General features: G+C 42.9%; 1 long non-coding RNA gene across 1 annotated transcript; it reads left to right on the top strand.

Moving 5' to 3' along the window:
- Positions 1-9,456: 9,456 nt before the first annotated feature.
- On the top strand, positions 9,457-16,465 carry LOC116449675. The gene is made up of 4 exons (XR_004242494.1): positions 9,457-9,756; positions 10,688-10,928; positions 15,947-15,998; positions 16,366-16,465. It is a non-coding gene; the product is annotated as an uncharacterized LOC116449675 (long non-coding RNA).
- Positions 16,466-16,696: the final 231 nt, after the last annotated feature.

The raw sequence follows: 16,696 nt of genomic DNA, 5'->3' as shown, positions 1-16,696 counted from the left end.
CACATTATTTACGTTGCCTGGATTCCTTTTGTCCGGCATCTCAGATTTTGTGCCTGTTGAGGTGGAGTCAGGCATTGCTGGAGAAGGACATTTGTTAAAACTTGCATTTTAGGAACTAATTCTTTCAGGAACAGCAGGTAGGAGGATCTGACACTGTTACATGACATCTGTGGACTGAAAAAAAGCCGAAAAAAGAGAAAAGCAAAAATGCTTCTTCCTTAATTTGTTCAGCTTAAGTGCTATTTTGGATCATTTGATCACCACTTCTTGTGCCAGGTGACAGCTGTCTTAAGAGAACAACTCAATTTTCTTGTTTATTATGCACAGGTCCTTTCCCAAGGGTGAGTATTTATCCACTGGAGATAAGATAATGGATACCAAGTTAAAAGAGGTTATATGACAGTAATTGAAGCAATATGTGGGCCTGCTGTATTTAACTATGAGATTTTAGCTGCATATTGATTTAAAAGAAACTTGAGAGAAGGAGTAGAAGTTGAAGCTGTTTGTTGATTTAATTCTTCTTTTCCTTAAGTCTAAGGAGTAGAGCATTAATGGAAGAAGGGGTATTATTTCTGGCCTTGTATTTGCATATCAAAAGATGACATTTTAAAACAGAATCTTTAAAATATCCCGGTGGTTTCAATTCTCTTTGCCATATGTGAAATGAGAGGGTTGTGCAGAGCTGATTCATTAACTATTCAGGGAGAAATAATTTGTCCAATGGGCCTGTAAAATGCTGTGGTCTGAAGTGCTTTGGGTGCTCAGGAGCCAGCAGCAGTGGCCAGGTTGAAGGTGTGGTGATCTCCAAGGCTGGGAGCACTGGAGTTTTGCTTTTTACTTTTAACACTCTTCCCATTATTTGAAAATTTTAGATAAATGAAAAGTCGTCTCTCCCCAGCTCCTGAAGGAGCTCACTGGAGTTAAAGCAGGGCCTCTCTTACTACTGTTACTTTCAACACTGTTGGGATTTTTTTATCCCATAAAATATTTAGGATTCATTTTAATATAGCAAGAGAAAAAGTGGTTTACCCCCAATCCTCTATAAAAATCAGTATATATATCCTTGAGATTTCTTCTGACTTGCATACAATGTGAATTTTTGAATCTGTCAATTTAGACATTGCAGGGAAAAGCTGGCTTAAAACCTTAGAGATGTGAATCCAAGAAATCTGCAAAAAATCTCTTAATTGATTTATATTTTTCTGCGTTCATTTTGGAAAACAAGACTGTAAATTTATCCTCACTTCTTGGGCCATACAAACCTCAAACTCTTTCAGACAGAAATGAACAAATGACTTTGGTTTTAGCATCTTGTACAATGCAGCCTTTCCCAAATCCAAGTGAAGTTCCATACTGTTCTTTTTCTATTAATATTTAGAAGTATGTAAAGGGCTTCTGTCGTGCTGTGTACTGTAGAGACACAGAATAAAGAATAGCCTGGCTTTTTGAAACCAGTGGTTGAAGCGTCGATGCCAAATCACTTGGAGAAGAAAGGCAGGACACGATCCAGTGACTGGCACAGAGAAAAAGAAATTAATCCCTGGAAAAGGGAAAAAAGGAAATCTTTTCAAAGGGATGAAGGTAGAATATTTATGCTTGCCATAATAATAGCAGCAGGCTGTTGCACTGTGTGACATTCAGGTAGCACAGAGTGCCTCAGTGGGCTGAGGTGTGTGAGCTCTGTGTCAGGCAGATGTGTGGGATTATTCCTCCTCCTCGTCCTCCCCAGCAGTGCTGGATCCCACATGTGCCCAATCTGTGCTCCTTGAACACCTTGAACAGGCACTGAACGTTCTGTCCTGAGCTCCCTGTGCCATTTCCAGGGGGCAGATGTCCTTTTGGGGGGGGTGGAGGGGGGTGATGTCCCCTAGCACAGCGCAGCAGCTGTGGGACCTGCCAGGCTGGGAGCTGAGGGCTCCCACGCTCTCCACACTGGGAAGTTCTGAGTTGCACAACCAGATGCTAATTCCTGCTCTGAGCAAAGGAAACAGACACCGTTTCCTTAACTAAAGAACCACAAGACCCTGACATAATTAGCAAGGTAAGAGAAGGTGGTCCTTTCAGGGGAGTGACTGTCTCCATAAATACAGGTCTGCTTTCATGTGGAAAGGAAATGCCTGGAAACCACCCACTCCTTTGTTCTCTTCCCGCCCTGGAGAATCATTAAGTGTGTCATTGCAGCACTTGTGCTTCCTCTTTCAGCTCCCCAGCCTCGTCTTGCACAGACAATGATTTCTCTTGGTCCATCCCAGTCCCACTCTGCTCTGTATGTTCCTCTCCTCTTGCTGAAGAGCAGTTCCAGGATTCTTGTGTTTGCTGATTGAGAAGCAGAAATTCACCGCACAGGCAGAGCTCATTACCTCTCATTATGCATGCATAGAAAGCCAATCAACCCCCCAAATTAGCAATGTTTCTCCTCCATGCATTTTTCTCCCCCTGCCTCTCCCCTCCTTCTCCTCTGTTATATCCATCCCTCCTTTGGTGCCCATTCCCTGATTTTTAATGTGGCTTTGGCCCAGCTCACTTTCAACATCACACAAGCCTTGTTTTCCCTCCACTGCCTCCAGCTCCTTCTCGAATTGAGAAAGAGGTTCCCAGAAGTGACCTTCAGCAGCAGCAGCAGCAGCAGCATTTTGATCTTCAGGGAAGCCTCCCATGGCTCCCCAGCCCCAGGTCTGATCCTTTCATCCGGTGACACCATCAGAGGAGAGGGAGGGAGCAAGAAGCTGAGTCAAGTTCAACATGTCACAGTGCATTAAACAGCTCCTTGGCAGGGGCAGGATGAGCTCTTTTTGTTCTGCTGGAAGATAAACAGCTTTCTCAATGTAATTAATAGCCCCAACGGTTTGTTCCAAAAAATGGAATAATCATAGGATTGAGTAATCAAAACTATTGATTAATGTAGGAGGCCCCTAGAAAAGGTTTAGCACAAAATGTTTAGTCCTCCTGGGCATGGTTCCAGTAGAGGCTGTAGTGATGATTGAACAATAGGATTATTGTACAAAGTCATTGTTTCCAGAAAGGAAAAAATTTTAGTGCCTATTTTTTTTCCCTTTAGCAATTCATTCATCAAATAAAAATGCATTTTTGAACAGTGGCATTGCAGCCACCATTCTTTTTTTCATCTGGACTCAGCACTCACACACAAATCCCATTGGCAATGCTGGAGTTTCTGTGGTGCAAATGAAAGGAGAATTTTGCCCTTAAAAATAAAATCTTGGAGTCTTCATTTGTTTTTTTATGCAAAGAAAAGTGCTGATGATTTCAGGAGACATGCCTACTACCCCCACCACTTTTGTGCTTGAATACTTTTTCTTTGCTTTGAAAAATGGAAATCTTGGAGCAGGAGGTGTGAAGGGAGGGATTAATTTCCTTGGAGTTTAAAATAATTCTAATAAAAATTCTGTAACATGTAACTCCTAGGCTTAATAGTCTCTATAACAAATAATACTTTGGGGAACAATAAATTGTATAATGATAGTTCTGCTCATATTGGCTAAATCATTATGTGTTGCAAAATGTCAGCCACTGAAGAAGAAATCATAACTAAGCACGCTGCGAGCCTGCAATCTTGTAAAAGCCTGAGATCATAAAAGGAAAAGTGGGACTAAAAATATTTCAAAGATGCCAGAATGAAAAGGCTAACAACTGTCTTTTTTTACATTTTAAAATTTACCTGTTTTCCCCAGGAGAGCATGAAGACATAATCAATCAAAGCAGGGCTTTTGTAGATCCTCCTGTGATTAATCTAATTATTTTGGAGAGATGAGATGAATTTGCAGTTGATATAAACAGCAGTTTGATTGAAGTATCAAAGGTAGATCAATAGGCCCAGAATATGGATCAAAACATTCTAAGCTAGGGAGCTTAGAATCAATATTTTCATGAGGAGCGTCAACAACTGGGACTGCTGTGCTTAAGCTCATTGAATAAATGTACTATTTTCAGAAGTCACCTGTCACAAAATCAGCATCGCTGTGTCTGAGGCATTTTCTGCAGATGAGCCTCTCAAAACAAGCAGCAAAACTTTCTAAACCCAGAGAGTGGCGGTGGAGCCCTGCAGGGGAAACCGCTGAGGTTTGGAAATTGCTCCTGGCACTGGACAGCTGGCAAGGGCTGCCCAAAGGGTGGCAAGGGCAGCAGGAAAAGCTCTGAGAGGTCACTGGAGCACTTGTGGGGTTGGAGCAGGCTCGCACCACCTCCTGCAGACATCCCTGATCTGGGTACAGTGGGAATATTTTAGCTTTGAGGTAGGAAAGCAGCTCAGGGTGCAGGGCCTTGATTGTAGAGGAACAAGCAGCTTCCTTCCCAAAGCTCCCAGGGATTAAAGGGAGCAGATGATCAGAGCCCATTTTCTGTAATTCTGAATTTATTCTACCCCAGTTTAGGTGCCAATGTCTGCATTGGTCTCCCCTAACCAAACACAGTTAAAAGGATTTTGGGGGAGGACGCCACAGAGGGATTTGCCATAGGAAAAGGTTCCTCCCAAACTTCGCTAGAGCTGGAGACCTCAGCCCTCTCTTTCCCTTCTCTGCCATTAGTGTGAGTTTAATTATCCTGAGGCAAAGACGTGGCAGATGGCTGCAGCTGTTTTCATAGGGAAAGGCAAGCAGGGAATGCTGATAGGAGGCACCCCTGGTCTTCAATCCTGTGCTGACCCTGCATGTGGCCCTGAAACTGATACAACTGATATGGCAATAGAAAAATCTTCCCATAAGCCGGACCTAAATTTAGCAAAAATCACTTCTACTCTTCGTTTTCAGAGTTCAACATAGAAAACATAACACTTGTAACAATTTTCTTTTGATTTCCAAAGAGGTTGTGAAGAACTTATTGCTTTAAAAAATAGTTTTAACCTCTCTGACACTTTGATTTTTAAAAATCTTAGAAAGAGATTGAGAACACAAACAAGAACTCACCAACTCTGTAGGTGAACTGTGTCAGCTTTTGGCCTCTGTACACAGAATAATTTCTGTTCCAGGTTCTTTGTGGATGCAAACCTGTACAAATGACTTAGAGTAAGGAATACATCTCAAGAAGGTCATTGAAACATAATCTATGTTTCTTTCAGCAACTTTACAGTAGTTTTCTAGTCTGCCTTTTAATTTTATCTCGCTAAGGAGGTTTCAGGGTTGCATTCCAAGTTGCAAGGATCCTCCACATGCACTTAACAGCACAGGTGAGCACCAAACTGTTGTTATGGTATTATTATTATTCTGTAGCATAAAAATTCTTTGGAGATAATCAGGTTGCTAAACTTTCTCAGGGCTCCTTTTGTTCACAGGTTGATGCAATCCATTAAAACCAGATTTTTAGGGTAGAGGTAGGACTAGGGGTGTTTGGGGAATTTAAAGAGTGCCTGGGTGTTTCATCTTGGCACTTTGGTGTTCAGAGGCTGTTGGAAAAAGCCCTCAATGCCTGTCTGCATCACAGAGCATGTAAGTAGCAGCAATCTGCCTCAGTTCCAAAATCAAAGGTGATAATTTCAGCTGCTTTTCACCCTGCATTTTAAGTGCTAGCCTTGAATTCTTCCTTCACCAGGCTTGCAGCAGAATTCCAGGCTGGGTCTAGCAGCGCTTTTGCCATGGTCTGACCCTTTCCACGACGTGCATAGTTTGAAGTTCATTAGTATTTCACCCAACTTGTGCTAGTTGGAAAACAGCACTAAATCTTAAGCAGCATCAGTTTGGAAATGTGTGAACTGATACCTGATAGCAGCCATGTATTTCTGAAAATAGAGCAAGAAGCAGTTTTATATTTTGGAATAGCTCATTGAGCCCAGAGCCTGGTTTTCACCTGAGGGCACCACAGCTCTGGGCAGGGACATCTCTGTGCCACTCCTAGGATTTTCACAGACCTCAATGAACCCTGTTTGCCATTACCCTGTGTAGGGGCTCTCACTCAGGGCATTCTGAGAGCAAGGGATCACTCTGGTCTGGGGAAATGCCATGGCAACCACGGTAACTCATCTCCATGACACTTGCTGGGGGTTTTCTCCAACCTCACTGTGAACTGGGATTGGCACGAACCAACTCAAGCTTATGATTGGAATTTTCCATATGAAAGGATGCTCAGGAGTTAAATCTGGAAATCAGGCAGTGCCTTTTAGCTTGGATTTCCCTTAAGCCCCAGAAGCAGAGAGTTGATGGGAGCTGCTTGCCTTAACAGGGAAGGAGGGATAAAACCCCAGAGGTCCATTAGGCATCACCTCACAATCTGTCTGAGCTATAAGAAAAAGTGCAGGGTTTGAGTTCTGAGAGAGAAAGGGCCTTAATCACTTGTTCCTGCTCTGGTCCTACACTTAGGGAACAATTCCAGCAACAGCTCTAAATCTTCTTTACCTGAATGCAGGCACGTGTGGAGATTCCTCCATGCTGTGCACTTACTGCCTGTAAGCCAGGGACTCAGAGCTCCTCTTTGTTAGAACAGCACTGGAAAACACTAAAGCAAAGCTGAAATTATTTGTAAACATACAAAGTTCAACACAAACACCATCTGGTTTTCACCACTGGTTTCTTTTCAACGAGCCCATCTCTTGACAGGGGTCAGCTCCCCATTTTGGGCCGCACCCATTGCTCTGTTCTGAGGTTTCCTGGTGGCTTCTTCCCTGTGTGCCCCTCAGCAGATGCTGCAGAGCACACACGTGCAGGAGCCAGGTGTTGAGAGTGGCTTTGTGTTAGGTTTCAAACAATAAAAAATATTTTCCCAGGAGTTCAGGAAAGCCAACACCAACAACACCTCCTCACCTACTTTAAACACTCCTTTGCTTGTGTTCCCCATAAAGTTAAGTAAATCATTGCTATGATGTGTGAACTTCTCATTTCAAGCAGTGTTAGATACTGGTTGCAACTGTACTTACTGGTTTTAATCTAAAGCAATGAATTTTTTTTGGTGCTGAAGAAAAAAATGCATCCTGTGTTCTCAGTGCTTCCAGCACTGAATAGTTGGAAATTTTGGCAGTAACTAAAAGCTTTCCAGCCTTTTCTTCCTCCCTTGCCCCAGTGAGTGTTTCTGGTCAAACTTAACCCAGGCAGATTCATGAAAATGTCTTTTTTGAAGATTTATTTAACAGCCAACAAAATGAGGGAAACTCACTATACATTTAATATTTTACCTGCACTTGCTAAAAAAACCCCAACTTTCCAGATTAGATACAGTTAACCAGGATTTTTCATGCCTTCCTCTAGACTTCAGTGGGCTGTGGATCACACCCAAAAAGATGCTACCCAGTGAAACTTTGTAATTCCATTTATCAGATGCTTTCAAACACAATGGGAGGTTTTCAAAAATATCTTTGTCTGGAAGTGTTCATCTGCAAACATAAAACCCGCCTTGATAACATTAGAAGGGAGATAACAATGTCTATTTCTGTAATGATATCACCTTATCTTTAATTAATATAGAGTGCTGTGAGATGTTTTTCTGAGATATGAGCCTCTTACTTGGGTAAGACTCTTCCTGAAACAAGTGTTTGAACCATTGTAGCTATTCTAAACAAAGGTTTAATGGAACTTGTTCACCAGCCTCAGAGGCAGCCAGAGGAGCTCTGGTGGTTTCCTTTAAGGTAGGAAAAATAAGGAAAAATAAGTCTCCTGACAGAAACATGAAGCTATCTATTGCTAATAATGCAGTGATTTGATTGGAAACTGTCTTATTCCATGGAATCATGTGACCTCAGTTGTGTGTTTTAACTGGAAATGAGCCCAAATAAATCCCCTGGATCTGAGCTTTGAGTGTTTCAAATTCACTGTCAAAATTCAGATACCTCAGACAGCTTTTACATCTGTACCTCACCTCACATCAATAATAATTTTGTCACAAAAGTCTTATAAACTCATGGTCCCATCCTCAGAATAAAAGAAGTACCAGCAATGGAGTTTCCTGTAGAGTCTGAATCCCTCCCTTATCCAAACAATCTGATTTGTAGTTAGTAACGCTCAGCGTTTATTTCTTCCATTTCCAGTGGGGCCTCCAATTTTATTTTGCTTCCGTCTTTTGATTCCTGGTCTGATCAGCAGTGAGAGCCTTTCTACAAGTGCTCTCATCCTCCTTGCTCCCTCTTGTCTCCTTCCTACAGCATTTCCCTCATCCTGGCTGCCTGAGGCTGACAGAGAGGAGGGGGAGAAGCACCAGCAAACATCCTGCTCTGGGACTAACAAGGCCTGAGTTCCCATTTCCAGGAAGGTCCTGGTCAGACCAGGATTGCACACCCAGCTCTGGACCACATGTCCATGGATCACAGAGGAATTGGGACGTTTAGTTGTCTGTTATGTTTTACATGTATGATTTCTTGTGGAGCTAACCAAGCAAACATCACAGCTGTTAGATATCCCCCCACTTGTAAAACATTCGCCCACTTGGCTAAATTTTTATGACTGATAGAGACCTTCGAGTGGGAAAGAACAGCCAGTGCTTGCTGGAAGAAGGCACAGTTGTAAGTGAGATTGCCACTGAAATGGTGAGGAAGGAAAAGTACAGACACAAAGCCAGGCTATTCCTAAATATTCTTCCCCAGGAAGGGACAGACTCTGTGCCTCTTTGAGGTAGGCCTGGCTCCCACTGTTGGACCTGCTCTGTTTCATGCACCTTGTGCTGCTGCAGAACTGTTTTTAGACCTAGTGAACTGTGCTGCAAACAGGCTGCAAGGTACTTTGGAGTGAAGGGCTCTGGATGGGATCATTCCAAGCCTTTCCCTGAGCTGGAGAGGTAGATGGTGTGAGGTGCTTGGCAATGTCTTCCCAGCCTGTGACATACTGTGCTCACTGCCATGCAAATACAGAACAACATTCTTCCACCTGAAATCATCTCTGCTGTGGACAACCAGGTTGCCATGAAAGTAAGAGGAAAAAAAATAGCGCTTTTCTCTCTGCTTAAACAACAGATTTGTCTCTGAGTTGCCAAAACTGTGAGCGTCAGGGTAGCTGAGCACACTTTTGTGTGTACAATTTTCTGTGCATATGTCTGGTACTCCTTGTTTTGAAGAGGCTATGGAAGGTTTATATCGAACCAGTCCATCTGTTCAGTGATTCAGTAATCTGAGAACAGTTAAACTTGTCACTCTGCTCCCCTTGCTGTCGTCCTTTCAGACTCTGTGACCAACCTCAGATTTTAGTGGCATTTTTAAAAATATTGGCACCTTGCTGTGTCCTGTGTTTGCCCAGTCCTGTCCATGCTGGTTTAGTCCCACACCAGATCTCCCTGCCCAGAGAAGTGAATTGCTGTTTGCAGAAGGGAAAGTTTCACAGCCCTTTCTACAGGAATGTAAAACTCCCTCCTCCAGAGATGAACACAGATTTGTATCAGAGAAACTACTTCTATCAGAGACCGAGAAATGGAAGCAATTAAAGCCAGCTCCACCCCCTTGAAGGTGAGCGAGGGAGCGGCATTTGCTCCGAGTGCTTTCTGTTTGAGAGGAATTGCAGTGCTTCAGGGATGAGGGCTGTCCTGGGTGTTGCGCACAGGCAACATGGAGCTGCAAACTGATCACCACGACAAGTTCAAACGAGGCAGTTTGTTCCAGGAGAGTAAATTGCCAGGGAATTCAGTGCTGTGGACAGTATGGCTGGTGGGTCAGGGCATGGTGGGGCTGTGCAAATACTGAGCAATCCCATGACAGGCAATAATTGGTGTTTTCTTCCAGAAGTGAGAGGCTGGCTGGAAAATCCAGGCTGGGGTTCAGATTTGGAAAATACCAAAAGTGAATGCTGCCCTGGATTTTGCAGTGCTGCCTACTGGAAATCCCACCTGCAGCTGCAGGTGAGCATTAAATTCTTTGCCATGTATCAGTGCCTGGTGCTGCTGCGACCTCTGAGCTGCTGGTGCTTCCAACACAAGGGACATTTCTACCATGGGTGGGATTTGGGCATAACTGCAGAGTTAATTTGGAGTTTTGGGATGCATTTGCATTAGAGGGACACATTATAGTAAAAATCTGCAGGTGTAAATGCAAAATGATCCCACCCAGGAGTCACCCCATGGCCAAGGGCACTGGGAGCAGTGGTGCCTGTTCACATGGCTCTCTGCCAGAAAGATTTATCCCCTGGCTTCATCAAGGACCTGATGCAGAAGGAGGACTGTAGATTCTCTGTGGTTTATTCTTGCCCATATTTGCCCCTCCATCAGGCACAGCTCCATTTCATGGACAGCTTTATGCTCAGCTCTGTGAAATGCAGAAAATGCTGTGGAGTGCAGTGTCTCTAATGCTTCCTGGGAAACAGAAGCTGGAGCGAGGAGCACCAGCATGGTACAAGCTGTTTCCAGGCTTAACACTCAGAGACTGGAAGAATCTCCTCCCTGAGGGTCTAGAATTAAAATAAAGGACCGAGCATGGCATGGGAAGAAAAAGGAACAAAGTTGCTTGTCCAAAGACATAACCCATGAACAGATGGGTGCTCCCCAATTCCCTCTCTGGTACCCTGCCCTGGCTGGATCTTTCCTGTTGTAAAAATGGGCACTGAGATATTGTTCAAGGGAGAGAGACTCAAAAGGCTTTCAGAGAAGTATCTCCTCAGGACACTTTGCTGCTTTGTGCACACACATGCTCTCATATATATATGTGGGGGGAGGGAAGGGAGAGAAGAACATCCTGTGGGATTTCTTTCACCATCTGCTGAGTTCTGAGTGCCATCTGCAAAGTAAAAGCGTTTATGTTGTTTAGCCTTTGTTCAAAATGTGTTTTTTGTCACAGTGGCTTTTGGCATTATCATGCACGACTAGAAGAAATATTCAACAGTTTGGAGCAAGCAGAATAAAACACTGACAGCTCAGGACTCTGAAAATTCGGTTTGCAGAGTAATTTGACAGAAGGTTTGGACACCATGCCCACTGTAATTTCCACTCAGGAGCTCAGCCGTGACCTTTCAGGTTCACAGGACACAGACAGCAGCTTGTCTGGAAAGGAGAGGCTTATTCAGCACAATGTGATCCAGGTAAGGAGAATCACAATTCCCCAGGCAATTACTCTGCTCGTGTGAAGTGCCTTGGTTGGATGGGTACCCAAGTTGGTCAGGACAAACAGGTCTGTGGTGGCAGTACTTCATCCCTGCCCCTGTTTGCACAGCTACTGGCATGTCCTGGGCTCACTGCTGGCCTGTGAGCTGATAAATAACAGTGCTGAGCTTCTGGCTGTGGGGTGGCAAGTGCCAAAACACAAGGAGCACAAAGAAGGGGAAAAATCAGAGCCTGATTCCCTCTTTCAGAAGTCATTCCTAACACAAATGTGGATGCTTGCCAGCTGGAGCTGTGAGTCTGCACTTCAGATTTGTTTGTGGCCAAAAAATATTCAGCTTAAGTAAGAACAAAGAGTATTCTCTAATGGCCCATCATGATCTAGGAAGACAACAAGAGGAAGAGGGGCTGACCTTAACCTAACATAGGATCACACTACAGGAATTTTCATGGTTTGGGTGACTTCTGTAGATTGAAATCCTGTGAGTGGGCTTATGCAGCTGCTGGAATACAAGTTGTTTTCAGCTTCACAGCCATAATATGAAGGATAATCCAATTATGCCCCATAAATTAAGAGAAAAAATATATAGAAGTTTTTAATTTTTATGTCTCCAAATGCAGCCTGACTTCCTGAAGCACACGTATAAAGGAAAAATTGATGTCCAGGTTGTGTTCCAGAGACCTTTCTAACACAGAGAGAATTTTCATATATAGTTGTAAGCAGAATTATTTCAAATTATTTGAATTACCTTGAAATTTATGTCTTTGCTTTATGTTACCTGTTCCTGGAGCCCCACTGATTGTTGGATCCTATTGCTTTCCCTGAGAGATGGAGAATGAGCATTCAATGGAGTGGAAGTTAGATGGGAGTTACAATTAGTCTTTGAAAGTATCAAAGGTGTGCAAGCCCAATTTATTGCTGTATTCTGTGGGTTTGTGGGATTGGGAATGAGGTCACTGTGGTCTGATGCTTTGCTCTTTCAGTGAGGGGATTAGACCTGTGGGGAGTTTTTTATAGTTGGGGTGAGATATGGGGCTGGGGAATGCACACCCCATGGATCCAATTCACTGCTAATTCCTGCTGGTTCTGTAGCCTTGGAAAGCTGACAGATGTGGGCACAGTGCTGTTAATTGCTTTATTATAAATGGATCAGTTGTCCAAGAGGAGCTGAATTTGGCATTGGATTTAAGTTTAAGGACTGGAGCCCTAAGATTTATCTGCACCTTGATTTGGTTGCTCACTGTTTTCGGTGAGGGATCATTTCTACTCTGTGAGCAGGGCTCTTTGTGGGACAAGGCAAAAGCTGAGGATGAACCCCACACAGTTAACACAGCGTTTTTGGATCCAGGTTCTTCCCCACACAGGTGGGATTAGCTGAAAAAGCTTTGCCTCTCTCTGAACAAGGTAATTCACCAGCAGGATTTCCTCAGGCCTTCCGTCCTGAATCCTTCCTTCCTGGCACATGGTCTGACAGCATATGAGGGAAATAAAACTCTTGGAAGCTTTAGCCCAGCTGCCTTCTTTATGGTGAGAACACTATGCCGGAAAAGCTAAAATTATTATGATGATTATTACTATTATTGTTATGTCTCATGGATGCAGGCCTAGGCCCATTGTCTGAGCCTTGGAGGCTGCCTCAGCCAAGTGCACAGTGAGCTCAGCCAGACCACCCCAGAGCAGGACACAAGCCAGTTCCACAGGGTCTGGCTGGAAGATCCACACTTTTCCCTGGGCTCAGTCCCTAAGAAAGCCTAAACACAGCATCTGAGGGGCAGCTAAGCAGGGCTTTAGCTGCACTGGGGATCTCACATGAGCATAAGCAGCCCCATCTTTATTGCTCCCTTGGCAGGGATCACCTGAGGAAGTGGTGTGTGGCTGCCCTCAGCTGGGAGTTAGGGGTGTCAGGAACCAGCTCAGGCACAGGAACAGCCTCTCACCTGGAGAGCAGCTGAGGTGACTGAGCCTGCTCCCTGTACAGGGATGAAAAACAACGTGAGAGAGAAAAAACCCTATAAAATAGTCAAGGAGTCAGAGAAATTATCACCCAATAAAAGTGCAGTAGAATGGAATTATGAAAAATCCTGAATAAATAAAGGAGGATGTGTCTTAAACCGTGCTGTCAAACTGTGGATTCTGTCATTGTCTGAGCCAAGAAACTTGGGTTCAAGGTATGGTTATTTCTCTATGAATAACAAGGTTTGTGCATGATGTGACATTAATAAAATCACACTGGAGAAAAGGAAAGTCTTCATGTCTTAGTGATTAAGCAGAGTGACCTTTTGTGGGCTGAATTACATTTGTGTATTACGTATTTCTATATTTATTTCCATGGGAACATCTGGTGCTGGCTCATCCTGGAAACAGTTTTCTGGACTGGGCTGCCTGTGGGTCCAATCCAGGCAGGCAGTTCCTGTGCAGCAACTTCTCCTCTGATGCAAATTTTCTCCAAAATTATTGTTAACAGATTAACTGGAAATCTTGTGTTCTGAGGAGCTGCATTTGCTGCAGGAACAGCTGTGAAATTTGATAAAATCACCATGGTGTGTTTAAATGGTTTTATAGCAGTAGCCCTTCGGTTAACCCTGGATCATTTAACAGCTGTCTAAGTCTTTCAAGAGTAATTAAAATTATATTCTCAGAGAATTTAATATTTTATACATGGCTTTTTCAAAGAGGAGCAGTGAAGACAGAGATGCCAAAACTGAAAGCCTGGCACTGGACACCCAGTTTTGCTCCCTGGTGCATGAATTTGCATACATATTTGGAAAGGAGCAATGCCTGACTTAAAAATGCAGTTTGCTTCTAACCCCCACCTCCTTGATGATGAACTCTGGAAATAATAAAATGTACAGACTATGGAAACTATTGACTAGTTTTAATAGTCCATTTAAACTTCTCCAGTTACTGTGCTACGAATGGACTATGACAACTGGCAGATGAACATGTCACTTTAAAGTCCATCTGACTCTGCAATAATTTACCTCCCAGAAGCATTTTCCCTTACATAGGTTCAGTTTGGCTATTTACCTTTTTTTGCTGTTAGAACATGCTGTTATTATAATTCATTAAGCCTGTTTATATGATTGCCAATACTTTTAAGTATGGATAATTGTGAATGTTTGAGAGTAGTAGTGAATAACTGACATTATGTACATCAGCCATAGAGTTAATTGCCATTACCTGATGTATAATACATTCCATTTATTTCAACAATTAACATGGTATTTTGTCATTTGATTATTGCCATATCTCTTGTTTGACAAGTTAATAATAAAAAGGCAAAACAAAGCATTATGTGCTGTTGAAGTAAATGAATCTTCATTATACACAAATAAATTCTTCAACAAAACCTGCCAGGTGCCAGTGTAGGAAAAGGTTGGGATTGCAATGGAAACATGTCAGTGTAAATGGGCATTCAGAAGGGACACAGATCCAGCTCTGCTCCTCTCTGTCTCACAAAGGGATGAATTCCTTGTCATCCAGGTCATAGATCCATCCCTATCCACATCTCCATCTGGATCTGCAGCCTTGGCTTCACCCTCCTAACAACTCTCCTTTCATTCCATACTCCACTGAGGCCTAAAGGATTTGTTTCCCAGCACCCTGTGCTCCCATCACTATTGACTCATACAACATCTACGCAATACCCAGTAGAATCTTATAATTTTGTCAAATATAACAGGTGAAAACCATATGCCTCACTTTCAGAGTTTTAAGCCCAATATAATTTTTCTGCCCCAGAGCATCAGACAGCAGAGTTCTTGAAATGGAAGGGAAAAAAAAAAGGCTGTAAGCATTACTTTAATGGCAAAATACATTCACTGTGTGCTAAAAAATACCCCAAAAAACCCACCCAAACCCAGGGCCATTTTAGTAATATTGTTCAGAGGTTAACAGAATATTTTCTGTAGCTCTGACCATGTGTATTGGCCAAGTGTGTATCAACATGTCTCATAGTGTAATATCTAATAATAAAATTTGGTATTGAGAGAAGACATAAAAACATTATTTTATTTTCCTATCTGCAACTTTGATTTGGTAAAGACTAATAAAAGAAAATGTAATAAAAATGCCCTGTTAAATGCCTGGTTTGTGATCCTCAAAGTCCCTCTAGAAATCACAATCCTCTTGTTTCCACAGCATAAATAATATCTAGTAAACAGAATTATGGTTTCATTCGGTGCTGTCATATCATGCTGTACTTTACAACAAGTGCAATTGTATTTCTTTTGGAGCAGATTAAGAACAGTGTGGAAGGTGCATTCCCTGAGGGCACTGGAGTCGAGGATAATAAACTCCATGTCCATTATGTGCCAATGAGACTACAGAAATGAAATCTGTGCGTTCAGAGCAACAGAATATTTATTTTAGAAGTGCTCTGTTAAGAGATTTGTTTTGGGATATGCTTAAAGAAGACATTTTATGCACTGAATAAACATAAACACCCAGTGGCTCGACTATGTCATTGTAAACTGTGAGCAAAATTCTCTCAGGTTTTTATAGCACAGCAGACCAAAAGGAATCATTGCAGCCTTTCAAAGTTCATCATTTGTGGTTAAAAAGTAAGGGCTGGGTTGCTTTTGTCTGTCTTTGGTGTTTGTTTTGGGTTGGGGTTTTCCCCCTCCTCCCCCATCCTCAAAAGTTGCAAGTTGATTTCTTGGGATCTGGGATCATTACAGCTGGACAAAGGCCAGGAGGTCATTTTCTTTCTGACTGCTATGAGATGTTCTGGTCGATAATCAGGGTGTGTAACCCATGTCATTTCTTGTAAAAAGATTGCAGTGAAATAGAAGCTATCATATTTTTTATGCAACAACTAAAAAGAAGCAAATCCCCAAACCTTGCCTTTCCCTGTGTTGGGCCCTTACCTAATGCTGCTGCAACCTGTCTGCTGCCTTCCATAAATACCTCAGTCCCTTTGTAGTATCTGCTCAGATTTAGTTGGGTTTCTTTTCCTGATGTGCTCCTTTTACTGCTTCTCTCATTTTTCTTCTCCAGATATGCAGACATCTCTCCATGTAGACATGGCTGATAGAGCTGGGATTTACAGGTGAGCATGAGGAAGGGCCTCTGCCAACTTCAGCTCAGTCTGGGTGTGTAATTCCCTTCGGCTCCATTGCAAAATCCAACCTGGATTTTGTTGTTTTTTTTAAAACACTGACGAGGAAAGGATTGCTGTTGTAAATATCTGTGTGAAAGGAGAAGGAGCAATCACCTTACCTTTGTTGTAATGATCATTGCAGTGAGCTCTCATGTCTGACTTTGTTATACAGCAATGAAGAAACTTCATCCTCTATATGATTTCGAGCTGAGAAACTTTTTGTCCATCCTGTGGCAAGGAACCTATGAAAAATAAATAGCATGTATTCAAAATTCTGTGTCAATGGGGAACAGTTGAATCTTTGTTGTGGTTACAGGGCATCTATGAGGCCCAGACTGAAACCTGAAGAGGTGCGTGGTCTGGAAACCAGCAAATCGTGACTCACCTCCACTCCACTTGTGAAAGGTAAAGAGAGAATCTGCAAACTGCATCTGTGCAAAATGGTGTGGCAGCCTCTGTTGGTGGTTGCAGTTGGGAAACTCTTATTGCCGGGTGAAATGCAGACTTCAGCATTGGGAGGGTTGGCACAGGCCACAAAATGGCAGTGGGGTGGGCCCTGAAGTTTGTTTCAAATGCAGAGAGGGCAGATATCTTAACTATGTGCTCGGAAAGGGATGTACTTACTCCACTCTCCCTCTTTGCAGGCA

This window comes from Corvus moneduloides, chromosome 12 (genome assembly GCF_009650955.1).
Source record: "Corvus moneduloides isolate bCorMon1 chromosome 12, bCorMon1.pri, whole genome shotgun sequence".
In the NCBI taxonomy this organism is placed as follows: Eukaryota; Metazoa; Chordata; class Aves; order Passeriformes; family Corvidae; genus Corvus; species Corvus moneduloides.
Note: the sequence above shows the minus strand (reverse complement) of the source record. Positions and strands in the feature narration are given on the sequence as shown.